The 18,896-nt window shown below is 43.1% G+C and overlaps 3 non-coding genes across 3 annotated transcripts; 2 read left to right on the top strand and 1 right to left on the bottom strand.

The window, feature by feature from the left end:
- Positions 1 to 14,528: 14,528 nt before the first annotated feature.
- On the top strand, positions 14,529 to 14,601 carry TRNAK-UUU. Its single transcript has one exon. It is a non-coding gene; the product is annotated as a tRNA-Lys (tRNA).
- Positions 14,602 to 17,842: 3,241 nt separating this feature from the next.
- Positions 17,843 to 17,915, top strand: TRNAF-GAA. The gene has a single exon. It is a non-coding gene; the product is annotated as a tRNA-Phe (tRNA).
- A 908-nt stretch (positions 17,916 to 18,823) lies between these two features.
- Positions 18,824 to 18,896, bottom strand: TRNAK-UUU. Its single transcript has one exon. It is a non-coding gene; the product is annotated as a tRNA-Lys (tRNA).

Here is an 18,896-nt window from a genome sequence, read left to right on the forward strand (position 1 = left end):
GCTCCGCAGGAGAAAGATGAGGCTTTCTACTCCCGTAAGGATTTACACCCTCGGAAACCCTGTACAGGGTCGCTATGGGTCGGAACTGACTCGACGGCACGTAACAACAACAACATAGTTGTAAGTATCTATTAATAGTGTTTCATTCTGTTGTGCATAGGGTCGCTATGAGTCCGTACTGACTCGATGGCACCTAACAACAACAACAATAGCAATCTGCCTAGATTCATTCCTAGCTCAGATGTGTGCAGCTGCTACTTAGAAGGTTTTCAGTGGTTACACATTCAGAAATAGTTGTCTTCTCCTTCCTAGTCTGTTTTAGTCTGTAAACACTGCTTGAACCTGTCCACCATGGGTGACCCTGCTGGTATTTAAAACACTTGTGGCATAGCTTCCAGCATCACAGCAACACACACGCCACCACAGTAGGAAAACGGACTGATGAGTGGTGGGGTCAGCATTGTAAAGGGTAACTGGTCTGCAGGGTGTGGTGAAGGAGGCGCTAGATGGATGTATCACAGAAGTCTGCTTGAACTAGGAGATTGTACTTGAGCTGAAAGTTGATAGGAACTAGAGGAAAGGCTATGTAAGAAAGTACTACATGGACAAGGAGAGCAAGCTCAAAGAAACATCTTAAATTTGAATGCTTGAACAAATGGCTAGAATTTCAGGTTGAAGAGGAATTCACATACAGTGCTGTAGGAAGGTAAGGTCCAAGTTATGGAAGGCTTTCTATACCTTACAAAGAAACTTGTTTATTGTTTTCAACTAGGAAGCCTGCAAAGTGTTTTTAAACAGGATGTGGTTTCTAGCACGGAAAGTGAGTAATAGGTAGATCTGTTAAGAAGCTGGAGAACAGGTAAGACTGAAGAGATGTGAAGGGATTCCAGAAATATTATGGAGTGAATATGATTTGGGTCTGAACATCAGTGGAAAGTAAAGACAGGATGGAAGTGTTTTTCTGGCTGGGAGATGGCAAGTGGTAAGATAAGCAAGTATGGAGGGAAAGATGGGTACATTTTGGAGCTGCTCAGTTGGAATTGCTTATTGAGTAAGTAGGGGAAAGATGGTTTTAGATGTGATAGCGGCGTTTTTGTGAGAACTGAGGGATGGTATGTTGAGAGAGGCTGCACATTAAAATCATCTGGGGATTTCAAAATACATAGTGTCTACCTCATCTGTGAAGTCCTGGTTTGTCACTGTAGGATAAGCACTGGACTGCTACCCACAAGGTTGGCAGCTCAAACCTACCAGCTGCTCCCTGGAAACCCTATTTAAGATTGTTATGAGTTGAAACCGACTCAATGGCACTTAACAACAACGTGCTTCATCTGCAGAGATTTTAACTCCAGGCTAGTCTCGGTGTGCCACTGGGGGTTAATGTACTGGACTGCAAAAAGGTCCGGGTCTGTGGTTCAAGCTCACCAGCCGCTCTGGAAACCCTATACAGGGTTGCCATGGGTCAGAACCAAGTAGATGGCACTGAACAACAATAGTGCAATAGTATATATTTTGTGGGAAAAGGAACTAAGTTGCTTTTTACAGGCCAGTAAGTGACTAAACATGTTTAAATCTATCCTTTGTCTCAATATTCCAACTCTAGGGCAAGTCGATACTACTGTACTAGTTTTCTATTGCTACATCACTAAAGACCATAAATGTACTGACTTTTAAAACACCTGCTTATTAGCTCACAGTTCTATAAGGTGAAAGTCTTGCCTGGCGTGGGTGGACTCGCTGCTCAGGACATCACAAGGTTAAAGTTAAGGTGATACTCAGGTGAGGTTCTCATGGAGAAGCCCTGGCCAAAACTCTGTTTCCAAGCTCACTATTATTGTTGGCAGAATCCAACAAGGCAGCTACTGGATTGAAGTCCGGTTTCCTTGCTAACTGGCAGCCAGGATGGTGCTCAGTTCCTAGAGGCCTCCCAAGGACAGACTGCATTAATTCCTTCCTGTGCTTTGAAACTCTGACTTCAATTAACTGAAAAGCATTTTCTAAATCCTTGAGATTAGCTCAGACCCACTAAAATCATCTCCCTATTTTAAAGCAAACTCACCAGCCGTGCCTCAGAAACTCTATACAGATAGCTGTGAGTTGGAACCGCCTTAACCACACTTAACAGCAAGGTGTGGCACTGTAGGATAAGCACTGGGCTACTCGAATCGGGCTGCGAACCTTAAGGTCAGTGGTTCGAAACTACCAGCTGCTCCGTGGGAGAAAGATGAGGCTTTCTACTCCCGTAAAGATTTACACCCTCGGAAACCCTGTACAGGGTCGCTATGGGTCGGAACCGACTCGACGGCACTTAACAACAACAACTCACCACAGGAGACCCCTTCAAACCCACCAGCTGCTCCTTGGAAATCTTATGTTGTTGTTGTTGTTAAGTGCTGTTGAGTGGCTGGTGAGTTTGAACCACCAACTTTGTGTTTAGCAGTCCAGTGCTTATCTTACAGCTCCACACCATGACTCCTGGACATGCTACACAGAGTCACTATGAGTCAGAATGGACTCAAATTTACTTAACAACATGCTTTACAATATAATCTGAACACTGGAGTATAATCTAGTGGTGAAATTACTAGTCCTAGGGAGTCCTGGTGTGGTATTATAGGATAAAGACTGGACTGCAAGGTTGGTTTGAACTACAAGGTCAGTGGTTCAAATACACCAGCCGCTCCTCAGAAACCCTATACACAGTCACTATGAATCAGAACCAACTGGACAGCAGTAAACAACAACAACAAGGATTATAGGGTATTTCAAGGGGTGGAGGGGACATATCATGGGGCCATTTTAGAATACGGACTACCACAATTTCCCTGGGAAAACAAAAATGTAGACAATAAAATAATAGACTTTTGTTTGAAAACAATTTGAAACCATCTAGTTTTGGCATGACAGTCCCATACTTTACATCTCAGCAGCACTCTACCTTAGTCTGTCTGAAGATGGGCCATATACAATGTTCTATTGTAAGTGTGTTATTGTTAGGTGCTGTTGAGTTGATTTGGACTCCTAGAATCGAAGTAGAATTGCACCATAAGGCTTCCTTGGTTGTAGTCCTCGTAGATGCAGGTGGTCACGTTGTTTTACCTACGTAACCTCAGGGTGAGTTCCAGTCACCAACCTTTTGGTTAATAGCAAGGAGCTCTGATAGCGTACTGGTTATGAATCAGGATGCTAATCTCAAGGTCAGCAGTTCAAAACTACCAGCAGATCTGCTGAGAAAGATGAGCTTTCTGCTCCAGTAAAGATTCACAGCCTTGAAACCCTATGGTGGTGGTCTGCTTAATTGTTGTGCCATCTGTAAATTCTAAAGATAGATTCTCATTTGAAGCTGTAACAAGTCAAAGTTATTTCACTATCAGTGAATCAAGTGATTATGAAGTACTGACTTATTGCATATAAAACAGATGATCTGCTTGGTAAACTTACACTCAATTCACAATAAAAAGTTTTAAAAAACAACAACAGTAGAATATCAACAAATAATAAAAGAAATGATGGAATTAGAAAATCACTTTTAAAAAAACCTCAAACCAAACATTATCTTTAATTGAATGAATGCAAAGGCTGTAATATTATAAAATGGTAGGTATAATAAAGACAGTTTATTAGGGATATTATTAAACAAAGACTTGCTTCTCAGAATTTAAGAGCAGACTGAGCCATTCTGGGTTTTTTGTTTTTTTTTTTTTTAAATAGAATAATTACTTACTTGAAAATGAAGAAATGCCAAAATGAGATGACAAGAATTAGGGCATAATTTAAACACTTATATTTAGCAAATCAATACTTTTAACATACAATTACAACAATTCTACCTGTACCTCCTCTGGAGGTAACAATGCAAAGCTAACTTTGAGGACTTTACAAATGTTCTTCCTGCTCTCCTCCATACATTTCATTTTTACACATTTTATTGTGAATTGAGTGAAGGTTTGCAGAGCAAATCATCAGTTTTACATTCAACAAATCATATACTTTGCTTCATTACATGGTTGTAATTGCTTCCATGCACCAACAGTTAACAGCACTGATTCACTTTAACGATTGCATTCCTTCCTGTGTCTCTTACTACCCCCATCATTTCCTCTACTAACCTCCCTCCTGTTGTATATTGCCTGCCCTGTCATCCTGTTAACATGTAACTACTCTCTAGCTCATGAGTAATTTTCTCTCCCAGCCTCCCTTTTCATAACCATCATAGATGGTTTTTATCTCTCTCTCTTTTTTAAAGCTTTTATTGTGATTTGGGTCATAGTTTACATGGGAGGATATCAGTTTTGCACTCTTCCTACTGTATTTTGTTTCATTGCAATGACTATAATCCCCTCCATGCATTATCATTTAACACTATTTGCTTCTAGTCTTTGTTTTGTTTGTTCATGTACATATAGTTTCTTTCATCAATAAAACCTTATGTTTTTTAAACTTTTTACATTGTTGTTGTTACGTGCCATCGAGTTGGTACTGACCCATAGCGACCTCATGCACAGCAGAATGAAACACTGCCCAATCCTGCACCAACCTCACTACTGCTGCCACACTTGAGTCCATCGATGCTGACACTTGGCCAATCCACCTTGTTGGGGGTCTTCCTCTTTTTCTCTGACCCTCCACCTTACCAAACATGATATCCTTCTCTAGCGACTGCTCCCTCCTGACAACATGTCCAAAGTATGAGAGATGAAGTTTGGTCATCTTAGCCTCTAAGGAGCACTCTGGCTGCACTTCTTCCAAAATGAACCTATTGGTTCTTTGGCAGCCCATGGCACTTTCAATAAGCTCTAACACCGTAACTTTACAAAGGCATCAATTTTTCTATGGTCTTCCTTATTCACTGTCCAGCTTTCGCATGCATGTGAGGTTATTGAAAACACCATGGCTTGGGTCAGGCACACCTTAGTCCTCAAGCTGACATCTTTGCTCTTCAACACTTTAAAAAGTCTTGTGCAACAGATTTGCCTAATGCAATACATCGTTTGATCTCTTGACTGCTGCTTCCGTGAGTGTTGATAGTTGATCCAAGAAGAATGAAGTTCTTGACAACTTCAATCTTTTTCCCATTGATAAGAATGTATGTTTATTGGTCCAGTGGTGAGAATTTTTGTTTTCTTTCCATTGAGATGTAATCCATACCGAAGGCTGTACTCTTTGATCTTCATCAGTAAATGTTTTAAGTCCTCTTCACTTTCAGCAAGCAAGGTTGTATCATCTGCATATTGCAGGTTGTTGATGAGTCTTCCTCCAATCCTGGTATCACGTTTTTCTTCATAGAACCCAGCTTCTTGGATTATTTGCTCAGCATACAGGTTGAATAAGTATGGTGAAAGACTACAACCTTGTCGCACACCTTTCTTACTTTTAAACCATTCAGTGTTCCCATGTTCTGTTCGAACATCTGCCTCTTGGTCCAGGTACAGATTCCTCATGAGCACAGAGTACTTACATTGGTCTCATACAATGTTTGTCCTTTTGTGATTGACTAATTGCACTCAGCACTGTTGTTGTTGTTGTTAAGTGCCGTTGAGTCAGTTCTGACCCATAGCGACCCTGTACAGGGTTTCCGACGGTGTAAATCTTTATGGGAGTAGAAAGCCTCATCTTTCTCCCGCGGAACGGCTGGTAGTTTCGAACCTCTGACTTTAAGGTTCACAGCCCGATTCGTAACCACTACGCTACCAGAGCTCCTCAATGTCTTCCAAATGTAACCATGTTGTGAGGTGTTTTACTGACCCATCATTATTCTTTAATATTTTGTAGTGTGTGTAGGAAAGCTTAACCCTTCTTCTGTTGATAGGAATTTAGGCTGTCTCCATCGTTCTGATATATCTCTATCTCTAGTATACAGCATATTGAAGGATAATGTTTTTTTCATTTATTCTGCTCTTTCTGCACAAGAAACATCTTAAATATATCTTTACTGATATGTTTAATCCATTGGTTTTGTAGGATAAACACTCAACCATAAGTTCTGTTTGAACCGCAAAGTCATGGTTCAAACTCACCAGCTGCTCCTCTGAAACCCCATAAAGTGTTGCTATGAGTCAGAACCAAATTGACGACCTTAAACAACAAACGATCAATAGATATGAATTGATGGTTGTCATTTTCCTGTGTGGGTTTTTGTGTTTGCGTGGTGCTGGTGGACTCTTTGTTCCACATAAGATTCTATGCTGAGTTCATTTTGTTTGTGGGTTTTCTTTTCATTTTTATTTCTGATGTAACGCAAATACATCAATTCTTCTATGGTCTTCTTTATTTATTGTCCATCTGTTGTGTTAATGTTCATTCAATCTTTTTAATTATCCTATGTTTTCTTTACATTTTTATTTCTGATGTAACTCAAGTACATCAATTCTTCTATGGTCTTCTTTATTCATTGTCCATCTGTTGTGTTAATGTTCATTAAAGTTTTTTAATTGTCTTATTTTTTAAAATTTTGATGTGCAGGTATATTATATTTTTCTTTCAGGTTACCCGGTAATTTATTAATTTTCCCCTGCTTAAAGCAGTCTGTTTTATCATGAAATCTACTTGACTTCCTTGCCATTTGGACGCTCTGTATCTACACTATTCCCTCTTTTTGTTTTGTAGCAGACTTCATTATACATTGAAATCTCTGGTTCCCTATTTTCAGTGTTGTAGGTTTGTTTTACTTTAAATACGTCGATATCTGGATTGAGTTCTGGGTGGTGTTTCTATGCATGGTAATCTCAGGTTGTTATCTGATGTTGTTAATTTTCAGTTCAAAGAACAGCCTTTAGCATTTTTTGTAAAGTTGGTCTGGTCATTACAAATTCATTTCATTTCTGTTTATCAGGAAATGTCCTAATTTCATTGTTGTATTTTCTGAGAAACCAGAGCTTAATCTTATTGGTTCTCCTTTGTAGGTAACTTTGTTCTTCTTGAGGTGTTCTCAGAATTCTTTCCTTGTCTTTGATATATCTTGGTGATTTTCTTTTGGGATCTACCCTGTTTGAGGTATGTTCAGTTTCTTGCCTTTCATTATGTTAGAGAAGTTTTCTTCCAAAAACTCTTCAACAATTTTCTCTGTGCCTGTCTCTTCCGTTTCTGGAATTCCAATCAACTGTTAAGTTGTTCCTCTTCAGGCTTTCTTTTGATTTTCTCATTCTTTTTTTCTGATTGTTCTTCCAGCATGCTAGCATTGAGAGATTTATCTTCAAGCTCACTAATTTAGGCCTCCACTGCTTCACATCTACTCCTTTGCCTTTTCAATGTATTGTCCATTTCTGAGATCTTAGTATTAATCTTCTGGATTTCTAATTGCAGGTTTTGTATTGTTTCAAAATTTGCATTTATTTTGTCTGTTTATTCTTGTAATATTTTCCTGAATTCTTCTAAAGTTTTTATTGTACTCTCTTTGCTTTCCTCAATCTTTCTATCAGTCCTTTGAAGGTACCTAATTATCATTCTTTTGAATTCTTTTTCAGTTAGCTTCATTACCTTATCTTCCTCAGAAACCTTTTCTGGCTCTGCATCTTGGTCATTTGTTTGAGCCACTCTCTCTTGTTTCTTTGTGTGAACTAAAATTGTCTGTTGTCTCCAGGGCATTGTGGGGTTGTGTTGTTAAATGCCGTTGAGTTGGTTCCAACCCGTAGCGACCTTGTATAGGGTTTCTGAGGAGAAGCTGGTGAGCTTGGACTGCCAACTTTGCAGTGCAGATGGCTTTGCAGTCTGGCACATTAACCCACAGTGCCACACCAGGACTCCATATTGTGGGGTTGTAGTACTTGTAAAAACAAACACTATAGTTGTTGGACCCAGAGCGGAGAAATCTCTGGGGGACTCAAGAAATTCAAGGAGCTCACAAGGTGGTTTTGGAAGGGATGTGACAACAGAGGTCATGGCCCTAGATGGAGTTCCTGTTGGCCACAGTGTTATCTCTGTTCAGGGCACTTAACCTGGAAGTAGTTAGTGGGAGTCCTTGATGGAGCTGGTTTCAGTATCTGTTAGGATCACAGAGACGCTGAGGGCAGGGTGACTGGTTAAATGCTCGTCCAGTGGCTCTGTAGGTTTTGTAGGTCTGGAACCAAGTCCACCTGAATCCAGGCCCCAAAGTGGTACACCAAAGCTGTGTAGCCGGGTCCCCACCTCATACTGGAGTGACTCCCAACCACATGGTTTTGAACTCCCAAAAAGCAGGGTCTGCACTAGGGTGAATGAGGGTGGGAGCTAGTCACACTTCTGGTCACCAGAGGAGCATGAGGTGAAAGAAGAAATCACATCTTTTCAGTAGCCAGTGTGAGTCTGCTCTGCCAGGCCTCCCTCTGCTGCCAAAGTTGCTCACGAGATGATGGAGCTACATCTGACCAGTAGTTCACCGCTCAATCACCGTCTCTCATCATCCCTGCTTGGCCTCTCCTCCCATCCACCTTGCTAACCTTTCTTCTGAAGTTCAGGATGCCACAATTTTCATCTGTGTGTGATTTTATTTGGTCTATCGTATCTTTGTTGTAGAGGGTCCATATCGTGTATCTGCTTAGGCTGCCATCTTACCGGAAGTTCACCTTCAAACTTTTCTTGAGTCCAGTTTAACAATGTCCATAAAAATTTTAAATGTTCACATTTTTTTACTTTGGAAAAATCTGTTTTTTTTTTTAGTTTATGCTTCAGAAAACTTTGTATAAGAACAACACATAAAAGAATATTTACTGCACTATTGTTTTTAATAAGGACTCTGGTAGTGTAGTGGTTACAAGTTGGGTTGCTAACCTCAAGGTCAGCAGTTCCAAACTACCAGCTGTTCCATGGGAGAAAGATGAGGCGTTCTGTTATTGTAAAGATTTGCAGCCTCAGAAATGCTATACAGGGTCGCTATCACTCAGAACCGATTCCATGGCACATAATCAATCAACCAATTGTTTTTAATGATGGAAACTAGTGGTGGTGGTGGGGAACCCAAAATGTCCACCATTAGGCATTTGATTACACTGATTATGTTATATCTATATAAACCAGTACTTGAATTAAAAATGAAATCAAACAGGTCTACATTACCCGCATAGGGGAATAGTTCATGATTTGTACTTAAGAAAAGCAGATTGTAAGATAGTTTTAAAAATGAGAAAAGTAAGATGATTTCTTATTCTAGTTTGCAAACATGGGCTTTACTGATCAGCGCTGTAGAATTTAAGCGTCTCTCTCCAGCAAGGTTGCTATGAGTTAGATGAATTCCAAGGCAGTGGGTTTAATTTTTTTGAACCCTTCAGCTGAACCTAAGTATTAAGCTCTTTTATTACCATAGAACAAATACCATTCCTTAACAGCTAGGTGATGGAGTCGGCTAGAAAGGACTGAGGTAGTTGGGAGTACGTTAGTCTCAAGTTATAAGGATGCCTGGTTTGATCCTGGATTTGGGCAGAGGTTTTAGCTGTCAGCAGTAATGTACTCACTTGAGGCACTAATTGTTTCTCACAGAGCTGCGTTCTGTTGTTGCACCGCTTAGGTTCTTACACTTTACTACAGTTGGTCATCGGATTAGGTGGCCATGGAGGGGCCCTCCACCCCCCACTGGAAAATGAAAACCAAAGGGGATCAAAGTCTTTGTTTTTCAACTGCTTAGAATAAGGTCGGTATCTCTTCCCTAACCCTGGAGCCCTGGTGTGGCGCTGTAGGATAGTCACTGGACTGCTAAAGGCAAGGTGGGTAGTTCAAAGCTGCCAGCCACTCCACGGAAACCCTATACAGGTACACATCATATGAAACGACGGTACACACCAACCCTGGATTTGGACCAGTGACCACACTGCTTCGTGCAAAAAAGCTGCCGGGGTTCCAACCTTGACCGAAGCGTCAATGGTGCGGGCGCACTTGGACCCCTAGAGCCGGGAACAATTCCCTTGTGTCCCGCCCCGGGTGGCCGAGAGTCCGGCCCGCTCAACCCCAGGCATCCTCGCCGAGGCATCCAGCCGGCTTCGGCCATCAAGGAACTAAAGGCAGCGCCTGAGGGTATTGAAGCTTTTCCTGTTGGGGGTTTTACACTAGCAACGCCAGAGGATTGATTAGTCTTGTACATAATGGCTAAAGTGATACTGGACATTTGAAGTGCACTGGGAAACCCTTAATAGACTCACAAGACTCAAAAGGGGGGTTGCTGGAGTTACGTGTATTTAACGTGTGCAGTGCTGGTGGCGCTGTAGGATAAGCACTGGACTGCAAACCTCAAAGTGGTCAGTTTACGCTCACCAGCCGCTCCATGAGAGAAAGATGAGGCTTTCTGCTCCCATAAAGATTTGTTATCGTTGTTAAGTGCCATCAAGTCTGTTCCAACTCATAGTGACCTTGTATAGGGTTTCTGAGGAGTGGCTGGTGAGCTTGAGCCACCGACCTTGCGGTTCAAACTGCCCTTGCAGTCCAGCACATTAACCTATAGCACCACACCAGGACTCCCCATAAAGATTTGTTGTTGTTAGGTGCCATTGAGTCGGTACCGACCCATAGCAACCTTATGCACAGCAGAACGAAACACTGCCTGACCCTGGGCCAACTTCACCACTGTTGCCACGCTTGAATCCATGGATGCTACCACTTGGCCAATCCATCTCGTTGGGGGTCTTCCTCTTGTTCTCTGACCCTCCACCTTACCAAACATGATTTACAGCCTTGGAAAACCTTTACGGGATGGCTAGGAACCAGAACCGACTGGACCACACATTAACAACAGAAGATCTCTGTTGGCGTAGTAGGTAAGCACTAAGTTGCTAACGGGAAGTTAGAGCTTTCGAAGGCAATTGGAACTCCCCAGCTACAATGGGTTTGGTTTGGTTTTAGAGGCATACAAGAAAAAACAAGGATGCCCAATTAAATCTGAATTTCAGATAATGAACATTTTAAATTATAAAGTTGTCTCAAATATTGCATGGACTATATCTGTACTAAAAAAAAAAAAAAAAATCATGTTTTTGTTGTCAAGTGCTGTTGAGTCAATTCCGACTCCTAGCAACCTTGTATAGGATTTCCAAGAAGCAGCTGGTGTGTTTCAACTGCCATTCTTGTGGTTCGAAGTTTCCCTGAAATGTGAATGTAATTAAGCGTTTTGTGTTTTTTCTGTGTATGTGTGTGCTGTGTCACAAACCACTATTGTTCATTATCTCCTTGCAGCACCTTGATTCAGCGTGGCTGCTTTTACCCACTTCTGCAAAAATGCTCATAAACTAGTGGGGGAACTCTTTCAAAGGCCAGCAGACATTCTGTCTGATACAACACTGCAGTATACACATCGAATTTGCATAGCTGACTTGTTCTTACTACCTGCCGACACACAGGTGAGGGGTGGGAGTGGGAGGAGAAGGGTACCTGGAAAGACCCCAAGAGTCAGCCATCCTACCTGTGCCATGTGTGTGTAGTTGGTCCTCTTCGAATGTGGGATGTGGGCAGAACAGGGGAAATCCAATGGTTCTCGACCTTGTTAAGAAGGTGAGACACTCCACTAAGAAGTACAGCAGTAGGCCACTTTTAATTTTTTAAATGTTTATTGTGAATTATGTGATAGTTCACGTAGAACATTAGCTTTACATTCATCCTATTGTATATCGTTTCATTGCCATGGTTACAATCCCCTCCATGCATCATCAACAAATCAAAGGATATACCCTGCAAGCTTGCTTCGGGTCATCAGCACACAGCCCCTCTCTGAGTCCAGAGTTCCCAAACGCTCCATCTCTCCACTTCACTGTCTCTGCTTCCATCTCTGGCATCACTCTTTCTCTGGGTAGGGCCCCACATTCCGCTCTTCTCCCTTGATGGTCCCAGGGACCTCTGCTCCTGGACTGCAAAGTCAATCACTCCCCTCTTTTTGCTACAAAACGTCTACTTTTATATTTCCAACCCTCGCAGTCAGTCCTGATAGCAATTTTTCACCATTGTACCACAACGCACCTATCCCCATCTCCTTTCATCAGCCCTGTCCAGGCAGGTGGGATTCTACTAAGTGGAGATTCTACCTTCCTCCACTCCCTCTGGATCTAGGCTCCATCTTGAAAGCTTGTAAACCAGTCACTTCTTGCCTTTGTAGCCCTCTTCCCTCCATTTTGGGTAGCCAATGTCCAAGTTGCCCATCCCTGTCTACTCTGTGTATGGAGGGGGTGGGAATGATCCTCTCTGTAAAGATTTGTTCCCTCTTTTGAGCTACTGCATCCATAGGTATAGGTCAAGTTCATCAAATTGTATCAGATTACTCTTTTTTCCCCTCTTCTTTATTCTTCTAGTTGAGCTCTGATCATCTAGTCATTGAAGCCAGGTCAAGTTGATATTATCTGCAAGTGTGGATGTTCTTATGCATATGCCCTCTCTTCTTATCAGCTGGACCCTTCACTCTCCACTCTAGTCCTCTGTGGCTATGTGACTGACTCTGGGCCCAAGAGTCCCCAGGTCTTGTCACACTGCTGGCCAACCAGGTCTCCACCCAGATTCACAGGAGTCTACTGAACATTGTAGGACTTAGTAGGCCACTTTTTAGAACAACCAACCAACCCATCCCCTTGCCATGGAGTGCATTCCGATTCATGACAACGCCATGTATTTAGGAAATGCTTTTCGGTTCCTTTTTCTCAGCTGCTGGGCTGATTTTCCCTAGGAAGAGAATAGAGCCCAGTCCTAGCATTCTAAGAACTCATAGTTTGTTGAGGCACAAAATGAGAGATACTGTCTTTATACTTATTATGCCTACCTCCCTTTTCTATTATTCTGTGTCAAGATGCTAGCTGATAGAACACCTGGCCGAATCTGTGGGTTCTGGAGTGGTAAAGGATTCATGAAAATTCAGTGATCAACAAGTGGACCGACAGATTGGACCATTCAGACTTTGCCTGGTGTATGTCACCGTGCTTTAAATCTATGAGGGGGATAGGTGAAATTACTACTGTTATTTACCAGGAAAATGTGATCTGAGCCAGGATCTTCTGACTATAAAGGTGGGCGTCATCTTTGCAAACTTTACATCTTCGACTTTTCAGGCTTTCAGCCCCAACAAGAAGTGGGAAACACTGTGGTAAGAACTTGGGGTCCAAGCAAGAGGCCTAGAGAAGGGTAACTAGGCCTGAATACCCATTCCTGCCTCCCTGGCTCCTGCCTCACCTTTCAAGGCAGTTTCTTGTGGCCTGTTTTTGTTTGTTTACCTGTCTCCCTGGAGGCCAGGATGGCCAAAGTTCGTCTCTCATACTTTGGACATATTGTCAGGAGGGACCAGTCGGTGGAGAAGGATATCACGTTTGGTAAGGTGGAGGGTCAGAGATAAAGAGGAAAACCCCCAACGAGATGGATTGGCAAAGTGGCAACATCAATGGGCTCAAATGTGGCACCAATTGGGAGGTTGGCCCAGGACTGGGCAGTGTTTCGTTCTGTTGTGCATAGGGTCACTATGAGTTGGTACCAACTTGATGGCACATAACAACAACAACCTGTCTGGTGGGATCCCCTTCTAGGCCTTTGTGCTACAAAGTACTTGTATATTCCTCTATTACAGCATGTATTAAAGGGCTTTCATTTGTTTGCTACCTGCATGCCTGTTTGTCCAATGGGTGGGAGATGCATAGTGCCAGGGAGGTGAAGAAGAGGGAAAGGGCAGAAAATGAAGTTTCCCATGGAAGATAGAAGTTAATTTGAGTTTTCAAGGTGCTAGGAAGCGGAGGAGGGTGTTTGCATATGCCTCGAAAAGATTGGAGACTCAAGTCCACCCACAGGTTCCTCGGAAGAAAGGCCTGGCAATATAATCTCCACTAATCAGCCATTGAATGTTCTAAACTGACATGATCATGGGACCGCCATAAATTAGACGTGATTCAAAGGTAGCTGTTTTATATATTTGTTCTTTTGTTAGAGGGAACAACATATGCAAAAAAACCCCCAGAGGACTGAAAGGGCATGGTAATGTCTGTAAAATTAAAATAGTAGTATGTAATGCTAGCAGATGGCTTCAGCTCCTGAGAGCGCGCATGCTGGCAGGCCCGGCGGCGAGTGTCCCGGTGCTGTGCTCTCGGGAGTGCAACCTGGTGGCTCCCGGAACATCTCCCGAAGTCCCCGGTCACTCTAGGCAGTTAGTTACTCGCTTCGCGCTTGTTTTTGAGATGGGAACCTGGGAAGAGCAAAGGAACTGGATCCGGAGGAAAGGGCAGCCTGATACCTTTAACCTTTGAGCAGGGGTCTCCAACCTTGCGCGTTTTGGGTTCCGGGCCGGGGGGGAGGAACAGGCAGCAGGTATCTTTTCCCTCCTTCGAGTTTTGCAGAATTTAGGGGTCACAATTACCGTGGAAGCTGAGGCCTAACCCAATGGAGGCGTTGATTTCCCTTTTGAGAAATCTGTATTGGCAAAGCGCAACCAGGTCACTCAATCTAATCGTCTGCTGCCTCTCCGCCCCCGTGCGATTTGTGGGTTAGGATTGGTTGGAGTCACCCAGAGAGGCGGGATTTAGGAACTTGTTCAACGTCGGGCGTTTGAGTGAGCGTGCGCATAGATGATGCCACAGTCTTCAATCAACGACGGAAAGGCTGCACCACGAGCCCGGATAGCTCAGTCGGTAGAGCATCAGACTTTTAATCTGAGGGTCCAGGGTTCAAGTCCCTGTTCGGGCGAAGTGCTACTTTTGGTAGTCTAATTTAAGATGAAAAACAAGTCCGTTTCTGGGTGCTGCGTGTGTTAACCGTGTCTTACTGCTACCCTAGTAGCTCCTCCGTAATAACCCGGATCTCGCGTGGACTGTCACACCCACCCGTTGTGCCGAGGCCTTGGGTAATTCTATTCCAGTACTTCATTCTGTGGCCGAAACAGGTGACAGTGGACTGGCTGCTGCAACCCGGCCTCGGCTGTAATGAAGGATGAGTAACAGGCACAGCCCAGAAGACCCCGCTCCTCCCGTCGGTGGCGCCTGCTTTCATTCTGCAATGAGCGACCCCTGCCCACCCTCTGGCTTGTTCCTTCCGGCTGGCTGTTTGCTTGACCAACCTTCGAGGGAGATTTTTTTTTGCGTGCTGAAGAAAAAGAATTGGCCATCTAGAAAAGGAAACCCACAAGAGTAGCCTGCCTTCCTACAAAACGAGGTAAAGTCTCTTTCCCCTAAAGGGACAAATTGAGGTTGCCATGGCAGCTTCTCCTGCATTTTAGGCGAGAGGGTATCAAGGAACTGGGAAGGGGCACAATCCTGGAGTAAAAACAAAAAGAAACAACAACAACAAAAGCAAACAAACTCCCAACGATTATAATTAGTAAGGAAAACATTCATCTCCTGATCACACTTTTAATAAGTTTACTTGAGAACGTAAGAAGAGATGCAGACACGGGATCACCAAGACCCACTTTCCTTGTGTAGCGAAATTGAGCTTTCTTTTGCTTCAGCCAAGACAACAGAAGAGATCTTGACCTCACTGACAGGATGCGCTGAATGAGTTCGCTGTTCTCTTAGGTGATAGACTATGGTAGTCACCGAGTCTAGCTTAATGGGGCAGGGTCAAGATGGAGGGAACCCTCAAGTTTGAGGTCCGGCCTGCTGTATCCACTAAGCAATGTCTTACTCAGCACATTACAGACTCACGATGACCTCTCCTGAACCTTGCCAAAAAAAAAAAGGGGGGAGGGTAATAATAATAATAATAATAAGCTTGTGACGATTAAATAAGATAACAATGAATGCACAGTGCTTATAAGAGTCTTTGACAGAGGTAAGCATTGCAATACTTGGTAGCTGTTAAAGAGCTTTCAATCTAGGGAGGAAACAAAAGATGCATATTGAAGCAGTAAGGAAGGACCATTTCAAAGATGTAGATGTCCAATATATCCAAGATCATAAATCTATATTCATGTGAGTTGTATTGGTTAATGTGTACTGAAAGGAAAAGAATGGTCACTTCTCCAAGGAAGCCAGGTAAGGTGGACTTCTATCTTGCAGAAAGTGAATCAAAAGGGTCAAAAGGCATTCCAGGAAGAGAAATACAGTAAGAAGATGTGAAAAACACATGAATCCGGAGAGCGTCCTGTGGTAAATGATGTTCACAAAGTAGTTTCTTTGCTCCAACCATTGGAACAAGAACAGACTGGGCTGGGGCAAAGAGAGGACAAGGTGGAGGGCATTAATGTCTCCTAGTTTTACCTCCTTTCACCTCTCTAGCTTACTCCCTCCCTCTCCTTTGGGGAGATAATAAAAGACCTTTTGGGCTTTGGAGTTGTGTAGCTCTGATTCAGTTCTGGAGGATTTGGGGGAAATGATTTCATTTAAAAATTATATTATCATAATAACTTGACCCTAGGGGTGTAGGATGGGAATTGAATACAACCATGTAGACATATTGCATTGGGCAAATCTGCTGCGCAAGACCTCTTTAAGTGTTGAAGAACAAAGATGTCAGTTTGAAGACGAAGGTGCACCTGCCCCAAGCCATGGTATTTTCAATTGCCTCATATACATGTGAAATTGAACAGTGAATAAAAACAAAACTAGAAGAATTGATGCCTTTGAATTATGGTGTTAGAGAATACTGAAAGCACTGTGGACCGCCAAAAGAACAAGTATAGCTGGAATGCTCCTTTGAAGCAAGGCTAATGAGACTTTGTCCTTCCTACTTTGATATGTTATCAGGAGGGACTGGTCCCTGGTGAAGGACATTGTTTTTGGTGAAGTGGAGGGCCAGCGAAGAAGAAGATTCCCAAGGAGATGGATTGACACAGTGGCTGCCGCAATGGGACCAAACATAACGATTGTGAGGATGCAAAGGGTGGATCTGAGTCAGAATGGACTCGATGGCACCTAACAATGACAACAGCAGATGAAATACTGGGTACAGTTACACGCTCAGGGAAAGGTAGAAACATCATGATTTGTTAACTGCTGTCAGTTGGTTTGATTCGTGGTGAATCTGGACAGGGTTTCCAGGAACAGCTGGGGCCTTTGAACAGCCTTCCATGTGGTTAGCAGTCCAGTGCTTATCTTTACAGCACCACATCAGGGCTCCAGAAACCTTGTTGTTATTGTGTGTGGCAGAGTCAGTTTCGACTCATAGCAACCCTATACAGGGTTTCTGAGAGCGGCTGATGGGTTTGATCTGCTGACCTTACAGTTAGTTACTAGTCCAGTGCTTATCCTACTGTTGTTGTTAGGTGCCATCGAGTCAGTACCGACCCACAGCAACCTTATGCACATCACAACAAAACACTGCCCAATCCTGGGCCAACCTCACTACTGTTGCCACGCTTGAGTCCATCAATGCTGCCACTTGGCCAATCCATCTCATTGGGGGTCTTTCTCTTTTTCTCTGACCCTTCACCTTACCAACAATGAGATCCTTCTCCAGCGACTGGTCTTTCCTGACAATATATCCACAATATGAGAGACAAAGTTTGGCCAGCTTGGCCTCCAAGGAGCACTCTGGCTGCACTTCTTCCAAAACGGATCATTAGGCAAATCTGCATGTCAGCTTGAGGACTAAGGTGCGTCTGACCCAAGCCATGGTATTTTCAATAACCTCATATGCATGTGAAAGCTGGACAGTGAATAAGGAAGACCGTAGAAGAATTGATGCTTTTGAGTTGTGGTGTTGGAGGAGAATATTGAAAGTGCCAAAGCTTATCCTACTAAGGTGACAATAAAAGGTAGCTTGGAACAAAGCAGAAAGTGAGGGAAAACGGCAAAATCACAGGACAGGAATTTGTTTTCTCATTCATTCTTTCAAAACCTCAGAGGTAAAAAGAATACAGTCTAGAAAATGGAATTAGAAATGGGAAGGATGGAAGTTATGAAGAAAGTAAAAACAAAACAAAACAAAACAAAAAAACCCTTTTCTTTTGTAAATATCCTTAGCAGGGTTGAAGGAACTTTGTGTGCTTGCCGAAATAGCTCAGTTGGGAGAGCGTTAGACTGAAGATCTAAAGGTCCCTGGTTCAATCCCGGGTTTCGGCAGGGTTTTTTATTGGCACTTCTTGGTGGTGGCCTTGTAGGATAAGCACTAGATTGCTAACCAAAAGGTTAGCGGTTCAAACCCACCAGTCACTCTTCGGAAACCCTATACTGGGTTGCTATGTGTATGAACCAAACGCCGGCACTTAACAACAGCTACTTTGGGTTGCTGTTATAAACAAGGCACTTCCTTGTTTATAGTATTTCCAAATTAAACACCTGTGCGATCCACACACAGCAGGCACCTGAGACGACACTATTGACAAAGTACTGTGTACATTAAAGCTCTCTCTTAAAAACGAAAAAATCAGAAACCATAGAATAATCTCTCTCTTCCTCCCCCGCCCCCAGTTACTTCATATAAACTACTGGATAAGGAGCAGAAGATTGGTTATCACGATTCCTTTACACGTGGAAAGTTGTGAGCCTGTGTACCCACCTGCTAGGATTTTGAATTTCCTCGTCGAATACCGACCTCAGACAATGCTGAGTCTTCACAAATCAGGGTTCCACCAGCGCTTTAGGAATCCGGTCAAGGACTGTTCCCACTAGTCGAGACCTGATTGACAAACACGAGTTTCCCATTCGAAAAATCTCTTGAAACCTGTTTCCTCTCCGCGCTTTTCATAAAACGTGCCAAAAGCCGCAGATACGAACAAGATCATTACTATTGTGGCTCTGACGACAGATGTGCAATTGTCTTGGTTTTATTGATATTTTGAATATAAAAGTGCCCGACAATAAGGCAATGTAATATTCTAAGGTAGGAAAGGTACTACTTGTATCCGTATCCGGCACATTCTTTAAAATATCCTCTCGGTGGTAAGCGATTCTCAGAGGGCAGAGTCGGGCCGGTGGGTTTAACAACACAGGTTTTTGCTTAGATTTTTCTTTGAGTTTAAAATAGCTCCCGCCCGAACAGGGACTTGAACCCTGGACCCTCAGATTAAAAGTCTGATGCTCTACCGACTGAGCTATCCGGGC

The sequence above is a fragment of the Chrysochloris asiatica genome, unplaced genomic scaffold (assembly GCF_000296735.1).
Source record: "Chrysochloris asiatica unplaced genomic scaffold, ChrAsi1.0 scaffold00381, whole genome shotgun sequence".
In the NCBI taxonomy this organism is placed as follows: Eukaryota; Metazoa; Chordata; class Mammalia; order Afrosoricida; family Chrysochloridae; genus Chrysochloris; species Chrysochloris asiatica.